This window comes from Corvus brachyrhynchos, unplaced genomic scaffold (assembly GCF_000691975.1).
Source record: "Corvus brachyrhynchos isolate BGI_N302 unplaced genomic scaffold, ASM69197v1 scaffold1, whole genome shotgun sequence".
NCBI classification, from domain to species: Eukaryota; Metazoa; Chordata; class Aves; order Passeriformes; family Corvidae; genus Corvus; species Corvus brachyrhynchos.
In genome coordinates, this window is record NW_008237222.1 from 3,796,798 (window position 1) to 3,802,797 (window position 6,000).

Consider the following 6,000-nt stretch of genomic DNA (forward strand, 5'->3'; position numbering starts at 1 on the left):
TTGGAGAACTTACTTCATTATGAGGTGGCTTTATTACTGGTGCATTCACAAACAACATAAAATAGCTATCCAAAGAAGTGTAATGATTCCATAGTTTTCTTCCTGTCTGTAAGACAAAGGAAGAAGTGTCATTTGGCAATGGTGCTGCCTTCCAGCATCTGTAATTTGGAATGCATCTATACTTCCCACCTCAGGCCAGCTTTGCAGTATGGCAGATTAGAATGCTGGATGTGTCTTGGATGACAGTATTTGACATCCATTATTAATTCAGGTGGTTTTGATCTTGTAGCTTCTTATCCTTTGATAAGATTCTATTCCAAACTTATTGAAACACCTCGATTCAAGTGTATGAGGGAAAGGAAGGAAAGAATAAATCCCTAACTGATGCAATTAACATGGATTTATTGACTTCAGGGCATGTTTACATTGCTGAAAATCTGTAGCAGAAATTATGATTCTGATTTAAAATTATGATCACCCTTGAACCGTATATGTGGAGTTGTTGAAGTTTTTACCATTAGCTGTGGCATGATGTAGTGGGTTGAACCTGAGTTGATGGGCAGACTTTTACAACAGATTCACCTGACCCAAAGAAATTTCATTTAACGTAGACCTACTACAAAATTACAATTTGGAGTTAAGTAAGGGAGACTTGGCCATTAGAGGATGTATCTGTGGATTTTAAATACCTGTCTGCCTGTATCATATATATTCCTATATTTGTTAAACTTATCTGGGACTTTTATTGCAAAGTTGATATCCCAATTTGCTCCACAGGAGTATTCAGATGAAAATTGATCACTCATGGTCAAAGGGGAGGTATAAAAAACAATGCAAACAGCTCGTTTAATAATTTCCATTATGTAAAAAAGCAATTCTAAGTATCTGTGAAGATTTTTTTCCTATGTTAAGCAGGACAAACTGACATGAGGAGCAACATTACTGGGAATGAACAAACTGATTTCCAGCCTTTCTTCAGCACTTAAATTCTGAAGGATATTTGTTTACCATTGTTTATTGTACCATTATAAGCTATATATTAGTTCAAAAGCTGTAGCTAATGGCAACAGCTGTTCAGCTTTTTTCAGTTCTAATGCAGAAATTTGAACATATAAAGTAAACCAGTTTTTGACCCTCTCATTTTTCCAGCATATTCTTAAGAAATAAAATGCAAACTCAAGACATTCCTAATAAGGTGAATCTGACAAAAATGGTTTGTTACATTATAGCACTTAAAATTTTGAGGAGTGCATCTACTTAAATTAGAAACAGAGTTTTTCATCTATCATTAGAATAACCATTCCTATAAGTATCATGCTATACAGAATATTTTAAAATATATTTATGGTAAAAATACATTACTTTCCTTTGACAGATGCATTACCTGGACTCATTGTAAGGGAATATAGTTCTTATACGTGTGTCTATCAGCGAAGAAGCAAGACCTAGGTATGCTTGACAATGTGATGGAAAAATATGAAATACTCAGCAAACACATAATACATAAATATCCTTTCCTCTTCTGCATTTGATTCTTGAAAAGTAGTGGATACAATTTGCCTTTTATCTGTAAAAACACTAACGGTAACAAAACACAGAAAAATGGAGCGAGTAACTTGTTTATATCATGAATCATCCAATGTTTACCTTTCTATGAAACTGGCAATTGCAAAAACTGAAAAGGAAAATCCTGTTTTCACATATTCCAATGTCTCTAGAGAACTCTTTATAGGACAATGAAGAAAGGTTGGGGGTTTTAAGACTATGCGGAAAAGTTTTTTTTTTTTTTTCATTTATTTGACATTGCAAGTGTTAAAAAAAAAGTAGGAAAAAGCACTTTGGTTTAAAAGAATTGTTTTATGATGCTTAATCTGCAAGCTATATGAGTGAGACTATGTGTGGAAGCAGGTCTGTAATTCCCATATTTCCACGTCTTTTTACAACAGGATCTTTAAGGTTCCCAACTCAAATTATGCTAAGTTTAAAACATGAAACTTTCAAATTATTGGGTCTCAAGGATGCCATTTTACATAGGTACATGAAAAAGAATTCACTAATTTAATTGCAATGTGTAAATAATTTAGTTCTAACTAATTAGTTTCATATCAACATCTAAAACTTTACAAGACGACAGACACTCAATGTAGGTAACAATCACTGATGATTCAATTACATAGGTGGCCTTTGAACACTAAATGCTCAGTGAAAATCCATAATTGTATGTGATTATTGATGCACACCAGTAGGAATGAGGCAAATGCAAAAAAAAAATCACAAGCATATAAAAGATTGGGGAGTTTGGGGATTTTTTAAAATTTCTTTCAGAAAAAAACCCAGTTACTTACAGGAACATGTATGTTCCCATTAAAAAGTGCTCCAGGTGTGGAACTTTAAATGTTCAGATGAAAGCAACTTTTATTTTCACCTCTTGTATAAATGTGGTCAAAATCAATTCTGTTCTAGCTTTTTATTTCAATGGAGTTCCACCCACTTATTTGCAATCTTAGTGATGCTTATAGTTTATAAGGATACTTGCTTAGGTTTGCACAGCTGCCAATGGCATTTAGAATCATTAATTTTTATGGAAAATGGTCTCCCCAAAAAACATTTCTTATATGAAGGTAATTTTGTCGACAGTGTAAAAAACTGATGTACCAACAGAATTCCACCTGACTTGAAAAGCAGTACAACAAATTTAGTTTGGGTAGCTCACTGGCAATATTATACCCATGAAAACTAATCATTAATTTTTCCAGTTGCACAGATGTTGCATGCACATATATACTTGATTTTGGCTTCTCGTACATCTAACTTACTATAAACTGGTTATCTATGCTTATTGCCATAATATCAGCCTCCCAGCTGTGCATTAAATGATGTGACAACTTCTGTCCATCTGTTCTCACATCCATTCTCTCAGGACAGATGTCTGTGAAATGTTTTAATTTATTTTTCGGGGGGGGTTTAACTTATGTATATATAATATAAGAAAACAGGTGATGCGTGTGAGGCCGTGTTCATCAGTGCTTATGTTAACAAAGCCAGAGCTGAAAAGCACACCTTGTATGTAAGTAGTGAGATTTATTATTTTGTCAGGTTCTCAACAGAATTCCTCCTTTATATCTTAGGCTGTTCCCATGGAATGGACGTATTAAGTCTCTGGCGAAACAAAGACTGACTGTAAGACTGTAATCTTACTATCACATCATGGCGAAATTGAGGAACGTTATACTAGGTATACTAGGTAGAATGGTTGCAAGTCTTCCACTGCAACCATTTTATTTATTTTACAAATAAATGTATAAAATAGTGTTTTCTTAGTGTTACAGTTCAAACACAAGTCAACAAGAGCATGCTTAGAGAGTAAAGTAATTTAGAACAGTAAATTTATACAGTCAAAATTCATCTTAATAGCTGTTGCATAGCCCTCTGTTCATAGAAAAGCTCTATAGCAATGGGATGGCCAAGTTCTATGGTCTCAGGCACAAACACTGAGTAATTCCATGGCCCAGTCCAGCTCCCACTGAGATTCAGGAGATTTTGAATGAGGCTGTAGAAGATCCTGGCAAATCATTTGACATTGTATGTCATTGGAATGACAGGGGCATTTCTTGCCTGGCCACAACCGAATGTAAATTTTAAGAGAACAAAGAATACTGATCAAGATCTAGCTGTACAATTGAGTGAAAGCAGATTTACAAGGAGCAGGGAGATGCCAGTTTAGACGATTTTTTATTTGCATTAAATAAGCATCAAAAGATTAGTATTCTGTTTTGTGTACATTTATCATTGCCATATGTCAATTTAGGGAAAAAATTCCCCTTAGTCAGAATGGTATTTCGGAACATGAGCTGTGAAATATTTTCAAATACAGAATGATGCAATTTAAACAGAAACTACTGCAGAACCCAACTGTGGCACCTTATTTGATCATCCTGAAATTTTTTTAAAATAAAGCAAGATAACTATATTTCAAACTACTTTAAAAGTAACCTTATTTCCAAATTTCATTTTAAATATAAATGAATTATTAACATGAACCTTCAAGTTAGGAAAAGTAGACACAAAAGGCTAAAGAAAAAAAAATAGGAATAAATGCACAGCAATCCTTCTACTCAAAGGCCCTGTTAATCTTAGGCAACATTCATTGAATGTGACTGAGTGGCTTTCTACTTCACATTTCCAAGTTTCATCACGTATGTCCAAATGCTGTAATACTGATAGTTTGTAAGACAATATACATAAATTTTAATTACTTGTCTTGTAGTCTCTCCTCAACAGATAAATCAACAGATAAATCTAATCCCTTCACTTTTTAACAAGTGAAGGTTTGGATCAATGGAAGAACATATTACGTGTGCTTAAAATTAACTTTAAGGAGACTGAAATAAAGCACCCACATTCTAAACTGTCACATTTAAATGTTGGTAAGATTATTCTTCCAATAATACCTTTTCTTTGCAAGATAATTGTACACATTTATTAACCCCATAATTATGTAGAATTCAATGTTTAACAATGAGATCTTCAACTGTGTAAGACCAGCGCAATAAGTTGAACAATTTGTACATGAAAATTGTTCTTTACATATCCCTGTGAGTCTCAGAGAGTTCCAAGATTCGCTTATCCAAGCAAATACTCTTGTAGCTCACACCAATCAAACATTGCACCATGCTTTCCAGAAAGAAATTAAGCTAGAGAAGCAAGAGCTTAAAATTGCTGGTCTTGTTTGAAAATGCAAGATCAATTATTTGCATGTTCTTCTACAGAAAAAAAAAAGAAAAAAGAAAAATAATAATAAAAAAAAATCAGCATCACTATTTGGTAGTGAAAAAAAAAAAGTATATTAAAAATAGGAGGCTGGGCATTCCACATCTAAAATGGAAGCTGTCTGTAAACCTATCATTTGCACACTAGCCAGCTACAAATTGGTTTTCTGACACCATTTCATACAGTAGTTGCTAAACAAATGTTAGAATGGTTTGGGAACCAAACTATAACACGTTAAATATGCTATTTTGTTTGCTGAGAAATCCCTCTACATTGCAAACAGGTAACTGCTGTGCTTGCCAACCTATCACTATGTTCCAGAAAGGCAAGCAAATAAATTGTAACTTCAGTACAGAGCTATTGAAACTGTTAAACAGAACCAAACTGATTTTGTCTTTATTGCAAACACTGAAAGTATGCATGATTTTTCAAAAACAGAATAGACAAATGAATTTCAAAAGATTTCCTGCTATACTGCAAGCAGATTTATCAGAATTATGACCACACTGGAAATACTGCAAGCCTCCCAATCCAGACAGAGGCCCAAACTAAAACCTTCAACCAAAAATATCTTGAACTACAAAAAAAAAAAAAAATCTAAGGGAACCTGTCATGAATGGAACCAAAATCCTAGATTCCAATGTGGGTCCATATTTGTTTGTGCTTCCATACCTGTTAAAGGAGGTACAATGCGAATACTACAATATATTTTTGGGTTATTACCAGTGTGGACAAAATCCTCAGAGCTGACAGGGAAGAAATGAAGAAAACCCTCTGACATCAGGACATGCTTTTGCTGCCTCTCAGTTGCAGGCTTCTGAAGAGCCTGAAGTGACACCTCAGTTGCAGACCATCCGATTCTGGATTGGATTTCGCCGTCGTCTGGATTTTGGTCCTTGACAAAAGCCCTATGATTAATAAAAAGGCAGCTGTGCTCGCTTCAACGTTGTAGTTTTACAGTCGCTGTCGCACACGCCTTGTCACCGAAAAAAAGTGCTTTATTAACGTTTCCCCCCGTCCCCGCGCCATCGTCCTCTTCCAGGTGCCCCTCCGGGCTCCCCAGGGGAGCGCAGGCCCGCCCCGCTGGCGAGGATGCTGTCTAGAAAATTAAAAGAGCACCAGCTTGGCTGAGATGCCCTCGCTCCGGGGGTTCCAGCCTGGAGAAGGGCGGGGACCCAGCGGTTAGGCAGTTCCCCGCGGGCTGCGCCGGCACCAGTGCTCGGCGAAGAG